This window comes from Oryzias latipes, chromosome 24, assembly GCF_053564925.1.
Source record: "Oryzias latipes strain Hd-rR chromosome 24, Olatipes_Hd-rR_3.1".
Classification (NCBI taxonomy): Eukaryota; Metazoa; Chordata; class Actinopteri; order Beloniformes; family Adrianichthyidae; genus Oryzias; species Oryzias latipes.
In genome coordinates, this window is record NC_136260.1 from 13,190,357 (window position 1) to 13,217,189 (window position 26,833).

The 26,833-nt window shown below is 42.7% G+C and overlaps 1 long non-coding RNA gene across 1 annotated transcript; it reads right to left on the minus strand.

The window, feature by feature from the left end:
* Positions 1–604: 604 nt before the first annotated feature.
* LOC144990069 (uncharacterized) lies at positions 605–2,823 on the minus strand. The gene is made up of 2 exons (XR_013654002.1): positions 2,689–2,823; positions 605–2,607 (listed from the first exon to the last, which is right to left on the minus strand). It is a non-coding gene; the product is annotated as an uncharacterized LOC144990069 (long non-coding RNA).
* Between the last annotated feature and the right edge of the window lie 24,010 nt (positions 2,824–26,833).

Genomic DNA, 26,833 nt, shown 5'->3' on the forward strand with positions numbered 1-26,833 from the left:
AGTTTCCTACATGAGCAGATAAAGGTTGAGAGATGAGCCAATAATCTATTCTTGATCGCTGGTTATTGTTTGAAGCACTAATCCATGTATAGTTTTTAGACGTGGGGTTTTTTAATCTCCAGTAATCAAATGTGTTTGTTGACAAACAGAAGTTTCTAATGATATCATTGTGTTCTGGTTGTTGTCCTTTAATGGGTAATCTATCAATGCAGGAGTTTGAAGCAATGTTAAAGTCTCCTCCAATAATTATTTTATCTGTTGCATGAGAAATTTTCCATTCCACCAAAACCTTAGCAAGTTTTTCCAACATATCTCCCCATTGTTGTTTCCAAAATACTTCATCTGCAGGACCTGAGTGGGTTTCTTGCAGTAAAATTAGATTTGCCTTAAGTTCTTTACAAAATAAAAAGAGTGCCTTGCGTTTTGTAATATTTTTCAAACCTCTGGTATTTAAAGAAACAAATAAAATAGACATGAACACTGAGCAGAAAACTTGGTGTCTAAATAAACGCTGAGATTTCCTTAAGATGCAGGAATGAGCAGAATGTCTGTCCAAAACCATAAAGCAACATATTTGGACCAACTTCCCCGATAATAGTAAAAGTTCTTTTTTTTTTTTTTTAATTATGAACCTTGTTGTTATCAACTTTGAAATTACAACATTCTAATGCTCAACAAAAACAGACCTTTGAACTCTGTCTCTGGTCGTTATGGCATCACTTTCCTCCCTTCAATCAGCGCATACCCCTCCTTCAGAAAGGCTCTCTTCCCGCTCCGTCTGGCTTGTTCCACCATCGGCCAGAGTTTGGCTCTTGCTTCCCGATCTTCTTTGGAAAAGTCCTCCCTGAAGTAGATCTTCATCTCTATGCAGACTCTGGCTTCCTTGGATTTTTCTCCAAACTTCGTCTCTCACCGTGCGCATTGCAAACTGGATTATTATGGCTCTTGGCATGTTGTTATTCACTGCGCCTCTTTTTCCCAGCCGATGAACGGTGTCAACGGTGTCCCGGAGCTTCTCCACAGACATCGGAACCACACGGGTGAGGATACCGAGGACGACCTCTCTGGTGTTTTCGTTGTCTTTCTCTGGCACCCCCCATCAGCCGCAGGTCCCATCTCCTCTTCTCATATCTCATATCTTTCGCTCTCCAGACATTTCTCTCTCAACTCTTTGTTTTCTAATGAGAGATGCTCCACACGTTCTTGCAGCTTCACAATGTTTTCTGTGTTCTCTTTTGTAGATTTTCCAATCCCATCCATCCGATTCTCTATGCCTTCCAATTTCTTTTCCAAGTCGTCAAATCTTTTCAGAGCTGTTTGGATTTCATCCATACGTGAATCAAGGCCGTCAAATCTGGTTAGAATAGCCTGCATGGCATGAGTGAGGCTAGCGTTACTAGCGCCATCTTGTTTTTTCGTGGCTCCTCGTTTCTTTATTCTTTTTGGGTTTGGGCTGTTTAAGCAGATCGGGTCATTCACATCCTCAGCAGCTGCTTGGTCCATTTGCACTGTTTCTTCTTCCTCACAACTGTTTTCAAGAGCCCGGAGGTCATAATCATGGTCGCTAACGTTAGCTTGCCTTGGATTAGCCATTCTTCATGTAGTAGAGAAAAAACGTGAAAAATATATCTAGATGTTATTCGTAGTTTTTTTTTTCTTCCTAATATTGATTTTCTGACACTTCTGGGGATGGTTGGTCTCACCACAATTCCTTATTGGACACAAAAATTAGTTTCTCTTTCAGACCCTGCCTCAAACACCGCCACTCACTCCGCCATCTCCCGGAAATCTCGGAAGTCAATCAGATGGTCGCTTACCGGGCGGTTACATTGTTTGAGACTAAATAACCGCCGGACTGCTTCTTCCTGCTTTCGGGGCTGATCGAAGACAAGCCGGAATTCTCCAATGAAACTGTCGTATGGGAGATGAGCAATAGGATGCGAAGCTAGAAAAGCTTGGGCCCATTGTGGCGCCTTACTGCGGAGAGAGTTAACAATTAATGAGATCTTGCTGTGGTCGGAATGGTAATACCTTGGAGCCTGCTGGAAAATGAGTTGGCACTGTAGTAGGAACCCTCCAAAGGTATCAACATTGCCGTAGAAAGGTTCCGGCTGAAGGCGGACATTTTCCGGGATGTCGGCGGATGCGGAAGTGGCTTTGTTGACGGAATCGGGATCTTGAGCAGCGGCTGCGGGATTAGCATGTTGGCTAGTAGATGCACTGAGGAATTGCGTGATGCTGTCAAGGCGACGAAAAAGATCCCACTGAGCCGAGGACAGGAGAGTGATGGCTTCCGCTTGATGAGTAAGAAGATTTTCTTGGATGGATTAGGCATGTTGGAGCCCTTCCGGGTCAGCTGGGTCAGGAGTTTGGCCAGTTCGTTCTGTCATGATATGACTATAATTCGGAGTGACCCAGATGCTGTAACCCAGAAGGAGACTCAGACATTAAGGTGAGTTTAGAAGTTTTTATATAGGAAGGTGAGTTTTGGCTTATTTCCAACAGAGGCGCAGCGGCTGGCTGGAGGAGAGCAGTTGCAGGATTCCAGAGGTGAGACGGCGTGAAACCAGAGGACTGCGACCAGGTGAGATCCAGAGTAGATTATTCCTGAGGCAAAGACGAGAGGAGCAATAAGTAACACAGAACTTGGTAAACAGAACAAGAACATGAGCGAGCCTGACTATGCACCGTGGGAGGTAAAACGAACTGGCACCGACTGAAGATCCAGGAGATCCTTAAGAAGGCAGCGGTGATGAGGTAAGTGGTGGCAGCTGGTCGCGTCCAGAACAGAGCAGACGGGGGAGGGGGAGAGTAGCTGGCAGAGGCACCATGTCAAAATGACTTGCTTGAAATTCTTTGTCATGTTATTTATATTTGTTTCCCTTATGATCTTTAATATGTTTGTATTTTATTTTATTTTATTTGCATTGCATGATTTGTTGATGAAATTTTCACTTCATAGCCACCGTTTTGTTCAACCTATAGATAAATTCAAAATATGTATTACTTAGATTTCATGATTTTAATTTTTGGAAATTCGCCTTTTGTGTTTTGAATTGACTAAAATTACAAAGTTTGGTAAATCGTATTTTTACTGTATCAATTAGATTTAACAGCTGATAAACTAGGTAACTAGGGATTCTAGGTACATTTCTGCTAGCCTTAATCGGTCAACCTGACAACCCAGAGACGAGACCCGGGCACAGAGCAGCAGTGTAAAACGCTCCTCTGAGCCTCCCTTAGGGTTAGTGCTGGTGCAAAACCCATGCAGGGAAAGTCAAGCAGTTCCTAGCTTTAGTTTATGTGCTGAAAGACAAGTGAAAGGAGCGCGTCATAGAAACCTTAAAGTGACACACAGCAGTCTTCTAGCCTTAACAGAAACTTGGCTCCAACAGGATGACTATGTTAGACTGAATGATGCAACCCCCCCCCCCCCCCCCTTTATGCTAACTATCAAAAATCCAGGATTTCAGGGAAAGGAGGTGGTTTGTAATATCACAGTAATATCACAGTCTAGCTTACTTCTCAGCCCTAAAGTTAAAAATGTTTATAACTCATTTCAAAGCATCATATTGTCTATAAATCACCCAAACAGGAAGACACGAAAACCTGTTTTATTCATAATTAATATATTTTATTTAATAATAATTATTAAAAAAAATATTATAATTATTTTATGATTCCATATTAACAATAATAAATACCTGTCTGGAAACAGGTAACGTGCCACAGTCTTTTAAATATGCAGTTGTTAAACCTCTTCTGAAAAAGCCCAGTTTGGATCCTAACATCTTGGCCAACTATAGACCGATATCAAACCTGCCCTTTATTTCTAAAATCCTAGAAAGAGTTGTAGTTAAGCAGCTTTACTGCCACCTACAGGACAACAGCCACTTTGAAGACTTTCAGTCGGGGTTTAGACCCCACCACAGTACGGAAACTGCATTAGTTAGAGTCTCTAATGACTTCTTATTGGCCTCAGAAAAGGGACTACTTTCTATTCTGGTCCTGTTAGACCTCAGTGCAGCCTTTGACTCTATTAACCACAGTATTTTACTCCAAAGATTAGAGCATGACATAGGGATCAGAGGATCTTCCCTCCAGTGGTTTGAATCCTATTTATCCGATAGGTATCAGTTCGTTAATGTAAATGGACAATCCTCTCAGTGCCCACTTATCCAGTGTGCAGCTCTCCAAATCTTCATAAATCTGTGATCGCGATTAGATCTTTTTCATTCTATAATACTGGACTCATTCTTTTTAGACAAGAGAGAAAAGGGAAACTGTTCCTGTCTGTTTGACAAAAATGTATACATTCATGGCTTACATTAAAACCAGGCTACCAAACAAGCAAAACTGTATTTTGGTCACAGTGAATGGGGTCATTTCAGCATAATCTATCCATCCATCTATTTTTTAAACCTGCTGATATCCTGTTCAGGTTCACAGTTTTGCTGGAGCCCAAACTACTGATGGGTGAAGGTGGTGAGGATCCTAACCAGTATATCATTCCATCCCAGCACAGAGAAACATCTATTCATCTTATAAACCTGCTGAATCTTTTTGGGGAAGTCATTGGACTGCAGGAGGTAATCCGGCTAGTGTTCGGGGATGGCGGGGTACACCTTGGACAGGACACCAGTCTTTTCCAGGGCCACACAATCACACAAACACTGACATTTACATCTGGGAGCAATTTAGAATCCTCAATTAACCCACAAAGCATGTTTATAGACTGGAGGAAGGAAGCCATAGTGCCATGAGAGCTAACCACTATACACCAAGCAGGATAGAGACACATTCTTTCTATTTTGCTTTCTGTACATTACCACAGTGAATTTTAAATAAAACTGGAGTTGATTAGAGGACTGGTGCTTGCATTTTGAAGATTTTGCTGTGAACAGACAACATTTGGTCAAAGGAGCTCCCCATGCAGGTGAAAGGAGCCATCATTAAGCTGAGAAAACAGTTAAACCATGCGAGAAATTGCTACAGTATTGGGAGTGGCAAAATCAACAGTGTGGTATATCCTGAGATATACCACTGAGATATAAGCACTGGTGAACTCAGCAACGTTAAATGAACTGGCTGTCCACGGAAGACAACAGTGGTGGATGATTGCAGAATCATTTCTATGGTGAAGAGGAATCCGTTCACAACAGCCAACCAAGTGAACAACACTCTCCAGGAGGTAGGCGTATCATTATCCAAGTCTACCATAAAAAGAAGACTGCATGAAAGTAGATACAGAGGGTACACTGCAAGATGCAAGCTACTCATAAGCCTCAAGAATAGGAAGGCTAGATTGGACTTTACTAAAAAGCATCTAAAAAAGCCAGCACAGTTCTGGAAAAACATTCTTTGGACCAAAATCAACCTCTACCAGAATGATGGCAAGAGAAAAGTATGGAGAAGGGGTGGAGAAGCTCATGATCCAAAGCACACTACATCATCAGTAAAACACTGTGGAGGCAGTGTGATGGTCTGGGCGTGCATGGCTGCTGGTGGCACTGGGACACTAGTGTTTATTGATGACGTGACACAGGACAGAAGCAGCCCAATGAATCCTGAGGTGTTCAGAGACGTACTGTCTGCGCAGATCCAGGTGAATGCAGCCAAACTGATTGGGCGACATTTCATAATACAGATGGACAACGACCCAAAACATACAGCCAAAGCAACTCAGGAGTTTATTAAAGCAAAGAAGTTCTTGAATGGCCAAGTCAGTCACCTGATCTTAACCCAGTTGAGCATGCATTTAACTTGTTGAAGACTAAACCTCAGACAGAAAGGCCCACAAACAAACAGCGAGTGAAAGCCGCTGCAGTAAAGGCCTGGCAGAGGTTTCAGAAGGAGAAAATCCAGCATCTGGTGATGTCCATGAGTTCAAGACTTCAGGCTGTCATCGTCAACAAAGGGTTTTCAACCAAATATTAGTAATGGCCATTTTCTTTTCAGTTATTTCATTTGTCCAATTACTTACGAGCCCACGAAATGAAGGGATTGTTTTAAAAAATGCTTTAGTTTTTCACATTTTTATGGAATCTTCTTGTTCAACCCATGGAATAAAAGTTGAAAGTCTGCACTTCAATGGCATCTGAGTTGTTTTATTTACAAGTCACTGTGGTAATGTACAGAAACTAAATTAGAAAGACTGTGTCTCTGTCCAAATATTTATGGTCATGACTGTATATGACTATGCTTTCGTTATATTCTTGATACTGGAAAAATCAGCAGTATCCAACATGAAACCCACACTAGAAATTATAATCTTGTCATTATTTCCAAATAAAACAAACAAACAAAAAATAAACAAACAAACATAAATAATAATAATAGATTATTATTATTATTATAAGAATAGAAATTACTTGAATGAAATGACTCAGTGTGTTAAATGTGATGGCTTGTCCTCTGAATTTTTAAATGTCCACAGGGAGGTGCCACAGGGTTCAATATTAGGACCTCTACTTTTCATTTTATACATTAATGAACTAGGACAAGATCTTCAAGATGCTAATATTCATCTTTATGCTGACGACACAATTATCTATTGCTTTGGACAAACTCCAGCGAAAGCAGTTGAATCTTTACAGAAAGCTTTTGATAATGTGCAGCTTACACTTCTGCAATTGAAAATTGTCCTAAATACGGAAAAGTCCAAATTCATGTTCCTTTTTAATACCAAAAAGGTGCCAGAAGATTTCCCTAAGATTCTCACTCTTCACGGAGATGCTATAAAGCAAGTACATGAGTACAAATACCTTGGGGTCTTACTTGATGATTCCTTGACATTCAAGCCCCACATTGAAAATATTGTGAAGAAACTAAAACTGAAACTGGGTTTTCTTTTTAGAAATAAGCTTTGCTTCTCTTTCGAGGTAAAAAAACGGCTTGTGACTGCAACATTTCTATCTGTTTTAGACTACGGGGACCTTTTTTACATGAATGCTTCAAATCATTGTCTTTACAGATTAGACTCTGTGTATCATGCTGCTCTGAGGTTTATAACCAATAGTAGAGCATTAACACATCACTGTGAACTGTACTCTCGTGTGGGGTGGTCATCTCTGTCCACAAGAAGGCAAGGACACTGGTACACTTTTATTTACAAGGCCATGCTTGGACTGCTTCCCTCCCACATTGGAGATTTACTAACGAGGAGAAATGTTGATTCTTATTCATTGCGTTCAAATGATCAACTATTGCTCAGTGTTCCATTTGTCCGCACAGAACTGGGAAAAAGATCTTTTTCTCACGCTGCTCCCACTTCATGGAACACACTGCAAAAAACCTGGAACTTATCTTTTTAAATGATTTTAAAGCCAGACTGAGAGCACTTGAGGTCAACTCCTTTAAATGTAACTGTTTTTATAAGTGAAATTGTAATTGTATTTGTTGTCTGTGTTTTTACCTTTTGCTGCCTCTTGGCCAGGACTCCCACGTAAAAGAGGTTTTTAATCTCAATGGGACTTTCCTGGTTAAATAAAGGCTAAATAAAAAAATAAATAAAAAATAAAGTAGAATGATGTATTAAATTAAACAGTCTGCGTGTGTTGCCAGAGGAATGTTTTCCTTTAATAAAACCAGTTTGATCTACTTTTTCAATCCTGTAAACTAAATCTCTGCTGATGATTTTTAAGTCTACATTAATAAGAGAGATTGGGAGATAATTTGATGGGAGGGTTAGGTCTTTACTAGGCTTTGGGAGCAGAGAGATGACTGCTGTATTCATGTGTTTTGGAAGTATTGAGGTTTGTTTTATTTCTGTAATTGCTCTGATGAATAATGGAGATATAATATTCCAAAAGTGCTTATAGAATTCAACAGGGAAGCCATCCGATCCTGGTGATTTATTATTTTCCATGCCATTAAGTGCAGCTACCAGTTCATTGTCTATCTACAGCTCAATACTATTAAGAAATGAGTTGATGGCTTCTTGATGACACATATCTTTTGCTGTTTTTTCTTGGATGTTTCACAGCCAGAAAAGAGACACAATTTCTTCTGTCCTCTGAACTCAAACTCCACACCTTTACCAAACACCACTATTCCTCTCTTATTTTTACAGTAGAAGCTGCTCTGCTGACAGAGAACTTTATCATATCCACTCAGGGAGCACTGTAAGGTGAGTATTCCATTATTTTCTGGTGAAAACGAGGTGACTAAGAGAAAAGAAAACCAATTCACTCAAGTAAGGAAATCTTGATTTCACCATAAACAAAACTTATATAATGTGACACATTTGAGGTGAAAATGTTAAAACTAAAAAGATTTTTAGTAAGTTAGACCATTCACATGGACATAACACTATTAATTTAAAAAAAATAATACATTACATCTATAGTCTGATGTTTATCATTCAACGATGTTAGTTATAATGAGTCTGTTTAATGAGCTAATGACTTATAATGAGATTTCTCCCCAAAAATATTGATAGTTCCCGCCATGAATAGATAGATCCCTATCCCTAATACGTCATTGTTATATGTCATAAAACTAGGCCAAATTTTTTCTGATGATCAGGTCAATAGCTGCGGTCACATGTGCAAAAAGTCTTTCATCGGATGAAAGATCAGAATAGAATAGAGCTGCGTACATGGGGCTCGAAAAACACTAGCAGATTATATCAAACGTTTATATACGTCGCCCTTCGATCTGAATAAATCAAATCTAAAATACTGGAAACGGCCATAGAAGAAGTAACAGCAAGTTCCGTTGTAAACAAACAAAGCTGCGGCTTAGAGGGACATGATCTTCTAAACGTGCTTTTATTATTAGTTATTGCCTGTTCGCTCATAATATTCAATATTCATGAGGCCAGTGCTTTATGGCCGCACAGACCTGGAAGAAGGGTTAGGATTAGGTTAATATGAGCCAACAACATTTAGCCTTAGATGCACTTAAAATCCATGCCGCAATGTGCATCTTAGCTGCACATAAATATGTGGGAATGACATCAGCCTTTATTTTGTCTGGACTCAATGTGTAACACAAATTCACGTGTTTATGCACGGTTTCTCAGGACTGTGCGGAGCGGCATTACTGCATTCAAAAGCCACCTCCGCCAGCTCACACACTGTCCCATAGCCACTCCTCTGCTCAGAGATACAAATCTCCAGGGAGACACAGCTCTCCTGAGTCTGACAACTCGCTCATGCAAAACAGTTAGACAGACAGCAGTCTAAAGTCTCCTCCGGAGTGTACACCATAACAAAGCACCATCCCCTGCCCGCAAACACGAAGCTACGAGTCCAACTGCTCTGATCGGAGACATGCTTCCCTTGCTTGGACCAGCCGGCCGGTCCTGTCCCGCTCCAAAGCTTTCTCTTTCAATGACAGTGCGCCTTGGAATCCGTAAGTCCTGTAATGTACTTGAATTAACAGACGCCGATCCCATCTATGTCCTGCAACTTCACAAAATGTATGAGGATCCCTGAAGGTGTGAAATTGACCTCTGAAAAGGATGTGGAGTTATTGACCACATTCTTCTGTGGTACAAAAGAAGAACTTGGCTTTCCATGACAATTATTTTCGTGGATGACATTCACCATCTCCTGCTGCAAGGAATACCTCTACATGATTGGCTGCTATGGGCATAAAAGGAGATAAACTGATGTTGTGACCCCAACCTCCCCTGACCTTAACCCTATGGAGTGCCTTTGGAGCATCCTCAAGCAGAATATCCATGAGGGTGGGGGGCAGCTTATATCTAAACAGCAGCTCTGGGAGGCTAATATGACATCTTGCAAAGAAATTCAAACAGAAAGTCTCCAAAAACCCACAAGTTCAATGGATGCAAGAGCTATGAAGATGTAACTTGGCCTATTGAGATGTTTTTGAATAGTTCTGAATTTAAGTAAATATGACCTCCTAATGCAGGAAATTCAACACAATGCCATTTTAAGTTTTTTATGATCACGTTTTGTGAAACTCTGTTGTGCATAATAATGTGGAACACAATGTGCTTTACTCTTTTTTTTTTTTGCCAACTTCTCCAAACAACATTGTGGTTTTATTGAAATGCAGAAGTGGTTTTTCCATGGTCAGCATCCACAGAAGAAACTGCCCATAACACTTCAACAATAGTCCTCCCTGCTGTTATGCAATTATTTGAGGAAAAGAAACTGCAAGATTCTCCTGACCCTTCAGGGTGTCATGCAATGATCATTCTCTAAAGCATCAGTTTTGAATTTGTCCTGTGTGTGGAGGTGACCTGTCCAATATCTGAGTGGGACGGCAACCATATCTAATGCATGGCAGCAGAAAGATGTAGACTTGGCTGCACCTTGTAAAATTGTTGGCGGGGTTTTGCAGAGGCTGGCCTTAGGAGAACAGATGAAGAGTTTAAGAAGGTGTATGAACAGACTCCAGAGGAAGCTGCAGTGGTAGGCCTTGAGCTCCACATTTGAGGACCTAGGTAGAGGGTTCTGTTTGGATTTTGTCCAGTGCCGAAGATGTACTTTTAAAACAAAAACCCACAAGTTCAATGGATGCAAGAACTATAAAGATGTAACTTGGCCTATAAGGATGTTTTTGATTGGAATAGTTTTGGATTTTAGTAAATATGACCTCCTAATGCAGGAAATTCAACACATGACAATTTTCTGTTTTCTATGATCTATCAAATTTTTTGGAACTCTGTTGTTAATTCTAATGTGGAACAATGCATTTTAAGGTTTGTATGCAAAATAATGTGGAGCACAATGTGCTTTTTTTTTTTTTGCCAACTTCTCCCAAAAAATTGTGGTTTTATTGAAATGCAGAAGTGGTTTTTCCATGGTCAGCATCAACAGAAGGAACTGCAGACGAACTGCCAACAACACTTCAACAATATTCCTCCCTGCTGTTATGCAATTTCTTGAGGAAAAGAAACTGCAAGATTCTCTCGACCCTTCAGGGTGTGATGTAATGATCATTCTCTAAAGCATCAGCTTTGAATTTGTCCTGTGTGTGGAGGTGACCTGTCCAATTCCTGAAGGGACTGCAACAGTATGTGATGCATGGCAGCAGAAAATGTAGACTTGGCTGCAACTTGTAAAATTGTTGGTGGGGTTTTGTAAATGCTGGCCTTTAGGAGAACAGATGAAGAGTTTAAGAAGGTGTATGAACAGACCCCAGAGGAAGCTGCAGTGGTAGGCCTTGAGCTCAGCATTTGAGGACCTAGGTAGAAATAAGTACTGTTTGGATTTTGTCCGCTGGCGAAGATGCACTTTTGTACTCCATCCATTCATCCATCCATCCATCCATCCATCCATCCATCCATCCATCCATCCATCCATCCATCCATCCATCCATCCATCCATCCATCCATCCATCCTCAAAACCCACTGAATCCATGATGAGCCCATCAATCGCTGAAAAGGTAAAATGATTGCCTAGAATTCTTCACTAAAACTAAATAGAATACTAGTTACTGGCTTGTCGTAAACGAATCCCTAAAATGAACCACAGAAATCCACATTTTTACAGGTAGTGCCTTATACAAGTTTTGTATCAAGTCTTAGTTTTTTGTGCATTTTTTTGCTTTTGCGACTCAAACTAAAGTATGACTGATACTCCAGCAAATATAGTGATAACAGTCATTTTAGTTGCAGATGTGTGATCAAGTATATTACAAAAAAAAACAGTGGACAAAGTTCAATGCAGACCAGCTAAAGAAGCATAAACTGAGTACAGAAAATAACTCGGCAAAGCATTTCCTTTATGACACTTGTGACACGAGTTTACAAAAAAAATCTGCCTTTTTTAACTTATCAACTGTTGAGCTTTTATTTATCTTTAACTATAGCAACATTAAGTATGGGAGGCAGTGGCTCAGGCGGTTGAGCAGCTCGTCTAATGATCGAGGGCTCGGCGGTTCGGTCCCTGCTCCCCCTTAGCCAACTGCTGTTGTGTCCTTGGGCAAGACCCTTCACCCTCCCTACCTCCAGTGTGTATGTGTGTGTGTGTGTGTGTTGAAGCAACAATTATTGAGTGGGTGGAGCCAAGATTTTATCTCCTACTTAACCATCATCAAGGAGGAAATTAATGTTTACAGCAGGAGACCAACAAAGAAAGTATGGCTCTACTACTGAAATTGCTGACTATTTTCATGCTTCAGGTTGGAGGTAAAGATTTTATTTGTTTGAATTTTTCTTTCCAAATATTTCTTAATTTAAGTTTAAGACCTTTGTTTGCCACTTATAGTGTGTCTGTTACATCAATTACAAGGTATATTTGATTTCACTTGGAGAAATGGGTAATAAAAGGGTATTTTTATGAATTGGTGTAGTTAGTTTTTTTTTTTAAATAAGTTTTTAATAGAAAGTTTTCAAAATGTTATTCTAATAATTACGCCTTTTGAATACTGAAGACAGAAAGCTTAAATATTTGCAATAACTAAACTAGCATTAAATTATTTTTTTTTATTACAAGAGCTGCATCAATACTTGCTAAAGTGCTTAAAAATAATTCATAATAGAAGTATTGGAATTTAAAGTTATTAAATGTTTAAATGACCCAGAAACAAAAAGGTAAAAATTATTGAAAAGAAGGCTTGCAAAGACAAAACTGCAAATTTTACACATTTGAAAATATAGTTTATAAACAATTTACATTATGCGTGTGCAGACTGTGTATTTCTTCTTTGCATTTTTAAACCTCAACTGTTGTTCAATGATTTTGTTTGTGATCCTTAATTGTATTTCTCTGTTTCTTTAAGTTTCTCTTGCAGGCTTCGACTTCAAATTTGACGTCCACTTCAAAAGAGTGGGGGAGGACATCCTTTTAAACTGTCCTGTTGATGAATCCTCCGACCAATGCTCCAATACTATCTGGGCATACATAAGACCCTCCAATGATGGGGAGATAAAACGAATGATCTTTGGAGGAAATGTTTACAACAGTTCAGTTAGAGATTCCAGGCTGAGTTTGAGCAGTAACTGCTCTCTGCTCATCACAAACATCACTGATGAAGATGCTGGTCTTTACATCTGTAGTCATAGGATGCCTATGCTCCTTAATACTTTGAGCAGTGAGTATTCTGATCTGATCCAAAAAAAAGCTCTGACATGTGAACTCCTTGAAGCATTTAGGTTGGAAAAAGGTCAAACTGCTGACAAAGCATGTTTAGTGTGAGAGATGTGAGAGAGTCGACTGATGGGAGAAAATATCATGACATGTTTCATTCTTTATATAGTAAATAGGTTGAATTGATGAATCCATAAACAGTAAAGATCAATGTCTCTGATTATCACTGATTAAAGAGGTTTTCTGTTTAGTTTAACTTGATAAACTTCAGATCAGTTTGATTGATTTAAGTAAAAACTGTGTCAAATTAAAAATGTGTCCTATTGTTTTATTAAATTGTGAAAAAAAGAATGTAATCACCTAAACTAAAAATAATGTTTAAATATCTGTTGTTTTTCAGTTACTTCGTCTCCACCAGATGTTAATGGACAAGTGGATTTGACATGCTCTTTAAAGAATTATAATCAACCTGGTCACTGCCATCCATACCCCATCTGGATGGATGAGACAGGATCTCAACTGTCTGGTAAAAATCCTGAGTTTGAGGTTAAAAAACAAACAAACTGTGATTCTGTTCTGACTGTGAAACATCAGAGTGGAAACAACAAAAGATTCACCTGCAAGTTTGTTGAAGATGAAGAAGTGAAGATAGAGGCTGACTACGTTCTAACAGGTTAGACATTTATACATTTAATTTTTTCATCAGGTGTGCTGAAGGTAGACATAAAAATATCGGAATTTTTTGCTTTTAGGAGAAAAAGAACTGCTTGATTTTCTCTAAATTGTTTCTCCAGAATGAAGCACGGAGGATGGTGATGAAGACGCCCTGTGAAGAAGAGAGGCAGAAACTCCTTTAACAGAGAAAAAGTACATATCGGAGAAAATTGTTCTATTTTTTAACACTTTTGATGTGTATTCATGCAGATTCATGAACTTTCTGGACTAACTTTTTTTATGAAATCAAACTATTACTAAAAGTATTTATTAATCAGGCAGTTAGTGATCAGCTTATTTTTATCATTCATTTCGCGTATTAAACATGCTAAATCTTTACGCTCATTGCAATCAATTGTTAATATTTTATGTTTTAGACGTTGACCCTCAATTGAGGAAGGTGAGTTAGCAGGTGAGGCAGCATGGCTGGTGTGTGAATAAAACGTAGATAAGAAGCAGTGATAAAAACACTTGGAGTTGCAGTAGTTCAGTGTTTTTCAACCAGTGTACCGCGGCACACTAGTGTACCATGGGAAATTACCCATTCACTGATCAAAAACATTTTCCATCTCCAGGATATCAGCTCTGTGTTCATCCAAGGAGGCCCTGATAAAACACTGAGTAGTCAGGAATATGAAAGATCATAAAAATACTGTTTTCTTTGTGTTTACTTGATTCTATTAAAGAAACTTTGAGAAGAATGACGGTACCGCGATTTAGCTGCAGCTTCAGCTCTTTTTTTCGAAAAAGTCCCGCCCCTTTAACTGTCTCCACCAATCATTCTTAGAGGCTTAATCATAAGTCATCAATCTGACAAATCAGAAGTGGTTAAAATCTTAACTTCCTTGTTCCGATTCTGCTCATAAAGTCTCTCAGTTCCAACAAAAATACCAGCTAAAGCTCATCTTTAGCGGTGTAGCTTTCCACAGAATCCAGTGTCAGACTGTGGAACAAGTGAACAAAACCATGAAGCTCAAGTGAGTCTGTCTTCCATTGGCGGCAGTTGGCACTACATCTCCCATGATACATTGGGTTAAAGTGACAGCATCTCTGCGCTACTATGAGTCTTAAACGTCTTGAAACCACAACGAACACACATCAAACAGTTTTTAAATCCTCTTGATGAAATCAGAGGTCAACAGTGTAGTTCTCCTTCAAGGTTTGTGTTTATTAACAGCCAAATACCCCAGAGTTTGGTCACCAACATTGAAAAAATAAACAGATAAATAAATAAATCACAATTTAGAAAGAATATATTTGTTTTTGATGAGGTTACATAAAATTGCTTGTTAATAAACTGGAGGAAAAAATAACTACCAGGGTAAAATTACAAATAATTTAGTTGAAAATTATTACTAAAATCTAACTTAACTTATTACATCTTTTTTTTAAAAACAGCTGCAACTTCCAGCTTTTTCTGTCACATTTTTTTTTTTAACAAAAATGTACGTGAGATTGTGGAGGGACGGTACATCAATACAGACTATGGAGTTCCCCTTTTTTAATTTTTGGGTGCTGGTGTTCCTTGGCTCAAAAAAGGTTGTAAAACACTGCAGCAGACCTTATCAAATAGGAATAATAACTCAGCTGTTTAAAGAGTCGAAATAAAGAAGCAAACTTGACTGCTGATGCCAAACCATTGCAGCTAATGAAAGATTAAATGAAGATTGCATTTTGAGCTTAAAATAATTCAATTTGTGTTTTTTGGAACACTTATGCTTTTTTGCTGAAGAACATTTCAGAGAGCTGTTTACATTTTTATTCAGCATGGAAAGAAATGCCTCTGTCTGTATTTCTTTATTGATTTACTTTAAATAAAACATACTTACAGCATTCATTTATTGGAATTTCAGGTTTCCATCCTTTTTACGCCATTATTTGAATGCAGAATTTGGTTATTGACAGTCTTGGTATCGGCCCCAAAAAAACATACTGGTCAGTTCCTACCAGGAACGTTTCTCACCCAACAATGAATGAATTCATTCCGCTGCATTTGCTCAAATCTGGCAACGTCTGCAGGATTTCTAGAGACCCTGCACTCCACTTCCTGCCTTTGAGCACTTCCATCTGTGTTTTGGACAAGACAAAATAAAGAGCTGCAAAGTCACACATCAGAACTGAAGTTTGGTGTCTTTTCTAACGAACACAAACACAACGCAGAGCAGCGGTGTGTGTTACTGTCCTGAAAGGGGAAAGAAAGAAAACAAGATGAGCTGTTCCCTAAATGAGAGCATTTACTCAAATGAGTGAAACAAGCCGCGTTTGCCCCCTTCTGGTCATTCTAGGCACAAACAATCGATCACTGAACAGGATCAGCATTATTGACCAGAGGCATTCATAAACAAATGGAGTGATTTTTTCCGTGGTATTAAAAGAAAATTGAATCTAGTATGTGCCAAATGTGCACCTCCAAAGACTAAGTTACATATTTTAAGATGATTTTTTATATTGTTTTAATATTGATCTTAATGTAAAACACTTTATGTTACCAATTATGAATAGAGCTGCATAAACAAAGATTGATTTGATCATATAGTATCCACATGGTGGTGGTTAGGAGAACGCAGACTGACAGAAAGAAACTGGACCAGTAAAAGAGGACGGCCTTGTTCATGGAATATCAGTCGTTTCAGTTGCTGCTTTGATGAAACATCAAGTTTGTTACAAAAGATCAAAACCAGACAGTTTGTGAACAAAAGTAATAAAGTTCATTACAGAGCAGTTTAAGAAGCATGTAGTGTGTTCAGGAAATGAACAAACACAACATTTCCTCTGTTATGACACTTCTGACAGGAAAAAGAAAGACGTCCTTTTTATGATACTAAACTGATGAACTGTTGAGCTTTATCTTCAAATATAACGACATCAGTTGTCTTCTGTTGTTTCATTTTCACCTTCATTAACTTGATTTTATTGTTTATCAACCAGTAAATCTTCCTTTCAGTCTGATTGACATCACTCAAATTTACTGACACTTAAAATATTGAGATTGTGGAGACACGACTTTCTTTTTCATTTAGTCATCAAAGAAATTAATATTTACAACGAGAAACCAACAAAGTAAGAATGACTATGACTGGAATTGAATCCTTATTTTCATGCTTCAGTCTGGAGGTAAAAATCTTATTTGTTTGAAATATTTTATGTGTTGCCAAAGCCTGGATCTCTGGATTGGATTTCATGTGCAGGAACCTGGTCTGGACCCTATACAGATTCCACGGTGCCCTCTATTTCTTCTTTGGCGTCTCCGGACATCTTCCCTACAAAGAGGATGTTTCCTGGAGGTGGATAACTGCTTCCAGTGCAATAATCTGCCAAACATTCCCTCTCTTTGTGTTTCTGTTACAGACTCCTCTGAGCATCCGGCAGTATCCCTGTTTCATTACCACCTGAGCTCCAATAAACTGCATTTATCTAGACCTCAGTGTGCACTTTCCTTTGATACACCCACGGCCTAGCAGGTGTTGACTTGAAAAGGACTGCAGAACCTTATTCTGGTTTGGTGTGACGTAACATTGACTGCAGTGGTGAGAACTACCACTGCAGCAAAGTATCTCCTGCTGGGTCATCAAGTCAGTCTGTCTTTTCAAATTTTCTTCCTTGTTTCACAGTTAATTCTGTTCATGTTTAATTCCTTAAACCTTTGAGTTTCCCCCATTATCCTGGTCTCCTGCATGTTTGCTCTGTCCTTCCGTTCCAAACACATTAAAGTGTCCACTTTTCCATCAGGGGCTGGAAAACACAGAAAGCTGGAGGATGTGAAGATCTGATTCTATCATTTCACTCTAACAGCAGAATAAGTCACTTCAGCTTCTTCCTTGTTGACCTGTAAGACACAAACCAAATGTTTCTATGCTAAAAGACTTCTACTTACAATTTGGAAATACACTTTAAATAAAAATAAAAATCTTGTATCTGTAATGTGGCAATTAACAACCAAGACTGTCTCACAGAGATACACAAAAGCAACAAAAACCAAAACTTACTATAAATGATGACAAAGGTCATTTATCATGACTAACTAGTTTATATTTTCCTGAAAATATAGACTAGTCTTGTAATTCACAAATTTTAGCATTTATATTTTGAACATCTCCAAGTCATTTCTGATACGGTGCCTCTGTCGGACTCCTCCCCCTCTCCTCTCCGCTTGGCTGCTGATTCTCCCCACCTGCGACCACTTACCTCATCATCTCATCCGCCTTCATAAGGAGCCACAGGATCATCAGTCTTCGCCAGTCCGTTGCCCCTGATGGTGCATAGTTGGTCTTCAAGTCAAGCTATTGTCTGTTTCGTTACGTCAAGTCTATGACTAAAAACTGTCTCTCTCTACTCACCTCCAGGAATCCAGTAACACGAGTGGTTGCAAGGAATCAGTTTCCAGCCGGTCTCGCCAATCTTTCCTCTCCTGCGGTCCCACCACGAGCCTCTGCCTCTTCTAGTATCCCATCCTTCACCAGCATCTGCCTACGGAGAAATCCACCAGTGACGCCGCTAACTTCTGCCTCTAGTTTGGAACCGACATCCAGTCCTGCTCACGCTCGGTTTCCTGCTCGCTCCACGTATTAAACCTCTTACCTGCCACGCTTGCCTCCCGCTGTGTTTCTTCTGGGTTCCAGCATCTGGGTTCGAAAAGTGTTCTGTAGCCATGACAGAACGGACTGGCCATAATTCCGACCCAGCTGACCCAGAAGGACTCAGATTAGCCGTTTCCCAACAAGGCATTATGCTGGGACGTCAAGCGGACGCTCTGTCACAAATGGCTGCGGCCCAGCAGGATCTCTTTCATCGCCTAGATGGTATGACTCAGACCTTACATGAACTAACCAGCCAGTTTTCCCAGGTTTCGCCCGCCACAGCCCATATTCCTGTCATCCCAGCTTCTTCCGCTTCCGGATCGCCGTCCGCACCCGAAAACATCCGACTCCAACTGGAACCTTTCTTCGGGGATGTGGAAGCCTGCGGAGGATTTTTGCTGCAGTGTCAGTTAATATGTCAACAAGCTCCCCGATTCTATCTGACCGACCACAGTAAGATCACACTCATCATCAATTCTCTACGAAGTAAAGCTCTCCAGTGGGCCCAAGCCTTTCTCTCTGCCAATCCCATCTCTCACCTGTCTTATGAGCGTTTCCTCGGCGAATTCCGCCTGATATTCGACCAACCTCGTAAACAGGAAGAGGCGACCCGGTGGCTGCTTGCACTCAAACAGCGGAACCGTCCTGTTAGCGATCACGTCATCGATTTCCGCATTCTAGCGGTTGAAGCTGGCTGGCCCGATCTGGCCCTCAAAGGTGTTTTCTACCAGTCCTTGAATGAACAAATTAAAGACCACCTTTGTTCTCAACCGGAAGCACGATCCTTTGAGGAGTTAGTTTCCGCCGCTCTCAGGTCGGACGTTAGGATACGTGAACGCCAAAAAGAACAAAGTCATCCGCCTCCACGTCTCCCGACTAAGTCAGTCCATGCTTCACCGATCGATCCAGGCCCTTATGCTGAGTGTCCTGTCCCCTCCAAGACTATGGATGAACCCATGCAGATCGGTCACTCAAGGCTTTCAGAAGAGGAGCGGCGCAAAAGACGCGAAGCTGGAGCCTGTTTCTACTGCGGGGCTAAAGGCCTTTTAGTCTCAGGGTGCCCAGTACGTTTAAACTCCCAAGCACCTCGCTAGACGACAGGCCGCGAGGGGAGGTATCTGCCACAGATTCTGGTAAAGAATCTTTGTATTTACCTGTCAAGTTATGCCTCGATCTCCAAGTTCATGATCTTAGGGCCCTCGTAGATTCTGGGGCGGAACAGAGCCTTATTGACTTTCATGTAGTTAACCACTTGTCTATCCCCACAGAGCCCCTAGAAACCCCCATTGAAGCTTCTGGCCTCGGGGGACAACACCTGTCTCGTATCACCCACCGTACCAAGCCCATTCTACTCGTCACGTCAGGTAATCATAGGGAATCAGTTCAGTTTTACATCACCCAGTCCGCTCATACTCCCATAGTGTTAGGATTCTCCTGGCTTAAATTGCACAATCCCCAATTTAACTGGGCTCAAGGATCTGTCACTCAATGGAGTTCGTACTGCCTCGCTAACTGTTTACTGTCCGCGGTTCCCCGTGTGTGCTCCATTGATACCGAGAGTCCCGTCTCAGTTGATCTTGCTTCCATTCCGTCGTGTTATCACGACTTAAAAGCGGTTTTCAGTAAAACTAAGGCTAGCGCCCTTCCCCCGCATAGACCTTACGATTGCGCTATTACCCTCCTTCCTGGTGCTCCTCTACCTAAGGGGCGGCTATTCAACCTGTCGGGCCCCGAAAGAAACGCCATGGAACAGTACATCCAGGAAGCGCTTTCGCTAGGGCACATACGACCCTCCTCCTCCCCTGTGGGGGCTGGATTTTTCTTCGTGGAGAAAAAAGATAAGACACTCAGGCCTTGCATCGGTTACCGCGAACTTAATCAGATCACAGTCAAAGATAAATACTCCCTGCCACTAATCACATCCGTTTTTGACTCCGTTCAACAAGCTCGTATCTTCACTAAATTAGACCTCCGCAATGCGTACCATTTGGTTCGCATCAAAGAAGGCGACGAATGGAAGACTGCATTCAAAACCCCCTTAGGCCACTATGAATATTTGGTCATGCCTTTTGGCCTCACCAACGCCCCTGCAGTCTTCCAGAGGTTGGTTAACGACATACTCCATGATTTCCTTAACCGGTTCGTCTTCGTATACCTAGATGACATTCTCATCTATTCTCATGATCAGGCCCAACATGAACATCACGTACGTCTCGTGCTGGAGAGATTATTGGAAAACCAGCTTTATGTAAAATTTGAGAAATGCGAGTTTCATGTTTCAACCGTTCAGTTTCTCGGCTATATCATTGAGGCCGGTTGCATCCGACCTGATCCTGCCAAGTTAGAAGCCGTCACCAACTGGGCTCCTCCAGACACTCGGAAAAAACTTCAACAGTTTCTAGGCTTCGCCAATTTTTACAGGCGCTTTATCCGTAATTACAGCAGCATAGCTTCTCCCCTCACGCGCCTTACTTCTACTTCTCACCCCTTTGTCTGGTCCACTGAAGCCCAACACGCCTTTGACAAATTGAAAAAACTGTTCGTATCCGCACCCATCCTCATCCAACCTGACCCATCTCGCCAATTCATCGTCGAGGTCGACGCTTCTGATACCGGTGTGGGGGCCGTCCTCTCCCAAAAGGAAGACTCAACAGGCAAAATGAAACCTTGTGCCTTTTTTTCTCGCAAATTATCACCGGCAGAACAGAACTACGATGTCGGCAACCGGGAACTACTTGCCATCAAGCTGGCATTGGAGGAATGGCGTCACTGGTTGGAGGGAGCAGAACAGCCATTCATCGTATGGACTGTAGAAAATGTATGTTTTAATATCTTATTCTTCATTATGTTATAGCTTTATCTTTAGTGTGAAGTGAACTCATTTTGAACTCAACAGGACTTATTCTCCAGTGACCTTCACTTGTGCTTTGTAGTTGCAGCAGCAACTAGGACTTCTTTGTGCAAATCTAGGAGTTTCCAGAGACGCAATAAATATGTCATGGACTACATTTCTACTATCTGGGTTGAACACCTTATCCTTGGGAAAGTGTTCAGGTTCGTGTTCTCATGTGGAGGATGAAGCTGACCTCTGATCTCGTGCCGGCGATGGAGTATTCGTTTGGCTGGTATGATTTACTTTGGACCAGAGGAGGACTCCTTTTGATCATGGATTGTGTGCGCCGGTGAATGGCCCCCACCCCTGGAAAGGCGGAGCGGATCTGGACTTTGCAACCTTCAGCTATTGGCCGGTGGAAGCAGGCGGGCTATCAGCTGACGAATCAGAGTGTTCCGGGGCGGAGGATCAGCGACCATGATCTTTCCGGAAGGCGGAGATTCAAACACATCTTAAAAAGACTGGTTTTAAAGTTTTCCATTGTTCTTAGGAAAATCTACGAGTAATTCGCATGTAACTTGTGCGTCAGTAGATCTTTACTTGAGAATCCAGATATATCTGCATTAATGTTTTAAACTGTGCTTTAGAACTATTGTCAGGGAAATAAACTCTGTGTATTTTTAAACCGGTTGAATCCTTGTTTGTTTTACCACTCTCGACTATCGAACACGCATGGATGGAAAGAACCCAAAAACGGACGATTCTCTTTCCTTCAGGACCGATAACAAGAACCTGGCCTATCTCCGCTCAGCCAAACGGATCAACTCCAGGCAAGCTCGTTGGTGTCTCTTTTTTGACCGCTTCAATTTTGTAATCACCTACAGACCCGGATCCCGAAATGTCAAGCCTGACGCCCTGTCCCGAAAGTACAGCCCTTCAGAACGCGCCCCAGCCTCTATCCTTCCCTCCACCTGCGTCATCGGAGCCCTCACGTGGGACGTCGAAAACAAGGTACTCCAAGCCCTGAGAGACAATAATCAGAATCAGAATCAGAATCAGAAATACTTTATTGATCCCACACGTGGGAAATTTGTTCGTTACCATAACAACTGACAGGAAAAAAAGAGTAAGAATAATATAAATAAAAATAAAAAAAGAGAACAAGGAAAATGTGGTATAATTTAAAGAGCTATTTACATAACAGTGCAGGTAAAGAGATGTGCAAAAGAAATGTGCAAAATAAAGAAAAGAGAAAAAAAAATGTGCAAAGGTTATCTTCTGCATTGTGAATTATTGAACAGGGTTATAGTATTTGGCAGGAAGGATTTCTGGTACCGGGCAGTTTTGGAGCGGAGCTGTCTGAGCCTTCTAGAGAAGGAGCTCCGCTGTTTGTCCAGAACAGGGTGGAGAGGATGCTCTGGGTTGTCCATGATGGATAAGAGCTTGTTCAGTGACCTCCTCTCCATCACTGCTTCAAAGGTTTCCTGTTTGCAGCCAATGACAGAACCCGCCTTCCTGATCAGCTTGTTCAGTCTGTTGGTGTCACTGACTGCAATGCTGCTTCCCCAGCAGACCACAGAGGAGAACAAGGTGCTGGCTACCACAGACTGGTAGAAGATCCCCAGCATCTTGCTGCACACATCAAATGACCTCAGCTTCCTCAGGAAGTAGAGTCTGCTGCAGGCCTTCTTGTACACAGCAGTGCTGTGGCTCCTCCAGCTCAGTCTGCTGTCGATAGTCACACCCAGATATTTGTACTCCTCCACCGCTTCTGTCCCCAGGGGTACCTTGTTCGTTCCTGCTGATCTCCGGTCCGAGGTCATCACCTGGGAGCATACATCCCGCTTGGCTTGCCATGGGGGAATTCACCGGACTCTTAACCTTATCCGCAAAAGGTTCCATTGGCCTGCCATGGAAAAGGACGTGGGGGAGTATGTAGCAGCCTGCTCCACGTGCGCCCGATCAAAATCTTCATCCTCTGCTCCGGCAGGTCTGCTTCATCCACTCCCCACTCCCAATCGACCCTGGTCCCATCTTGCCATGGATTTCGTCACCGGTCTCCCCCCGTCACACGGTAACACAACTATCCTCACTGTTGTTGATCGTTTTTCGAAAATGGCTCACTTCATTCCCCTTCCTCAACTCCCCTCGGCCACTGAAACTGCTGACCTAATGGTCAACCACGTTTTTCGCCACCATGGCATCCCTATGGACATTGTCTCCGACCGTGGGCCTCAATTCACGTCTCAAGTGTGGAAGGCCTTCTGCTCGGCCTTGGGGGCCACGGTCAGTCTCTCGTCCGGCTATCATCCCCAGTCAAATGGCCAAGCGGAGAGAGCGAACCAGGAGCTGGAGGCAGCTCTCCGCTGTCTGGCGGCACAGAATGAAAAGGACTGGTCCACCTTCCTGGTATGGATAGAGTATGCCCATAACACTCATCCTTCATCTGCTACCGGGATCTCTCCTTTTGAGGCCGCCCTAGGGTACTCGCCACCTCTGTTTCCTTCCCAGGAGTTGGATCTGGCAGTGCCTTCCGTCCACCATCACATCCAGCGTTGTCAACGCGTCTGGACTCAGACGAAGGCCGCTCTCCTCCGCACCAAGGAGAGCAACTGCCGGATCGCCAACCGTCGCAGGGTGGTGGGACCCGACTATCAACCTGGTCAGAGGGTTTGGCTCTCCACTCGCAATATACCCATTCAGGCATCCTCCAAGAAACTGGCTCCACGATTCATCGGTCCTTACGTCATTGACAAACTCATCAACCCTACCTGTGTCCGTCTTCGTTTACCCAAAGCCCTGAAGGTCCACCCGTCGTTCCACATCTCTCAGATCAAGCCAGTCCAGGACAGTCCTCTGTCCTGGACTGGCTTGACCGATAGTCGAACCTCGGATTCAGGAACAACAGTGCGGTTTCCGTCCTGGTCGTGGAACAGTGGACCAGCTCTACACCCTATCTGGGGTGCTGGAGGGATTGTGGGAGTTCGCTCATCCAGTCCATATGTGTTTTGTGGATTTGGAGAAGGCGTTCGACCGCGTCCCCCGTGGCATCCTGTGGGGGGTGCTCTGGGAGTATGGGGTCCGGGGAGCCTTACTGGGGGCTGACCTGTTCCCGGTCCACGTTGGACTCCGGCAGGGCTGCCCTTTATCACCGGTTCTGTTCATAGTTTTTATGGACAGAATTTCTAGGCGCAGCCAGGGGCCGGAAGGGATCTGGTTTGGGGACCACAGGATTTCCTCTCTGCTTTTTGCAGATGATGTTGTCCTGTTGGCTTCATCGAACCGGGACCTCCAGCGTGCATTGGGGCGGTTTGCGGCCGAGTGTGAAGCGGCTGGGATGAGGGTCAGCACCACTAAATCTGAGGCCATGGTCCTTGACCGGAGAAAGGTAGTTTGCCATCTCTCGGTCGGTGGAGTGTCCTTGCCCCAGGTGGAGGAGTTTAAATACCTTGGGGTCTTGTTCACGAGTGAGGGAAGATCTGAGCGTGAGATTGACAGGCGGATCGGAGCGGCGTCCATAGTTATGCGGTCGCTCTATCGGTCCGTTGTGGTGAAGAGAGAGCTGAGCCGAAAAGCAAAGCTCTCAATTTACGTCGATCTACGTTCCAATACTCACCTATGGTCATGAGCTATGGGTCATGACCGAAAGAACGAGGTCCCGAATACAAGCGGCTGAAATGATCTTCCTCCGTAGGGTGGCTGGGCGCTCCCTTAGAGATAGGGTGAGAAGCTCGGTCACCCGCTGGGAGCTCGGAGTAGAACCGCTTCTCCTCCACATCGAAAGGAGCCAGCTGAGGTGGCTCGGGCATCTAGTCCGGATGCCCCCTGGACGCCTCCCTGGAGAGGTGTTCCGGGCATGTCCCACTGGGCGGAGGCCCCGGGGAAGACCCAGGACACGCTGGAGAGACTACGTCTCTCGGCTGGCCTGGGAATGCCTCGGGGTCCCCCCAGAGGAGCTGGAGGAAGTGGCTGGGGCGAGGGAAGTCTGGGCATCTCTGCTCAGTCTGCTGCCCCCGCGACCCGGTTCCGGATAAGCGGAGGAAGATGGATGGATGGATGGATGGATGTTTTAATAGTTACTCATGTATGTTTGGCTATTCGGAAATACACTATACATGTATATATACATGTATCTATATGTATATACATACATATAGATTCTAGAATAGGTAATATTGCTGCACAATATTTGATACATGTAAAAATACTCACATTGCGATATGTCAATTTTTGAAGATCTGAAACAATTTATGAGAAAAGATTAATGAACGGTGATACATTAACTGTAAAGATGAGTAACATTTGTAACAACTTTAACTGGCCACCACCACTCTTTCCGCCTCTCCTCCTCTCTCCTGCCCCATGTGCCATATGTTTAGTGATGATCCTGCCTCCTTTAGTGAAGATAGGGGTAGGTGTGTTAAGTGTAGTCTTGTGTTAGACTTGGAGGCCAGGCTGGAGCAGTTAGAAGCGCGGCTCCGCACAGTGGAAGCTAAGCCGGCTAGCCAGGTCGTTACTCGTAGCGCGGGCCGCGCTACCAGGGCTAACTTAGTTAGCACCCCAGCGCCCTCCCAACAGCCGGGAGACAGTCAGGGGTTTGTACCGGTTGGGAGGAAACATAGTGCTAAACGCAAAAACTTAGAGCACCCGAGACTCCACGTTAGTAATAGGTTCTCCCCCCTCAGCGACACACCCGCTGAACACTCAACTCTGGTTATAGGCTCTTCTGAAGTTAGAAACGTGGAGCTCCCAGCGGCTACAGTCAGGTGTTATCCGGGGGCCAGAGTTGGTGACATCGAGGGGAACCTTAGGATGTTAGCTCAGAGTAAGTCCAGGTTCCGTCGAGTCGTGATTCACGCAGGCGGTAATGATGCCCGACGGAGACAGTCAGAGGTGGTTAAGTTAAACGTAACTTCGGTGTGTGAACTGGCTAAGACGATGTCCGACACTGTAATTTTCTCTGGTCCCCTGCCGAACTTAGTCAATGATGAAATGTACAGCCGCTTTTCATCATTTAACCGCTGGCTTTCTAGATGGTGCCCAGAAAACGGCGTTGGTTTTGTGGATAACTGGAGCGCGTTTTGGGGGAAGCCCGGTCTCATGCGGAGAGACGGCGTCCATCCCACCTGGGACGGTGCCGCTCTTCTTTCTAGAAACATTTCTGCTAGCCTTAGTCTGTTAACCTGACAATCCAGAGACGAGACCCGGGCGCAGAGCAGCAGTGTAAAACGCTCCTCTGAGCCTCCCTTAGGGTTAGTGCCGGTGCAAAACCCATGCAGGGAAAGTCAAGCAGGTCCTAGCTTTAGCTTATGTGCTGAAAGACAAATGAAAGGAGCGCGTCATAGAAACCTTAAAGTGACAGACAGCAGTTCTCACAAGCAGAATTATGATGTCATTAAATGGGGTTTATTAAACATTCAAACCATTTCCTCCAAGTCCCTCTTAGTCAACGAGTTAATTACTGATAAGAATCTTAGTCTTTTAGCCTTAACAGAAACTTGGCTCCATCAGGATGACTATGTTAGATTGAATGAAGCAACCCCCCCCACTTATACTAACTATCAGAAATCCAGGATTTCAGGGAAAGGAGGTGGTTTGGCAGTAATATCACAGTCTAGCTTACTTCTCAGCCCTAAAGTTAAAAATGCTTATAATTCATTTGAAAGCATCATATTGTCTATAAATCACCCAAACAGGA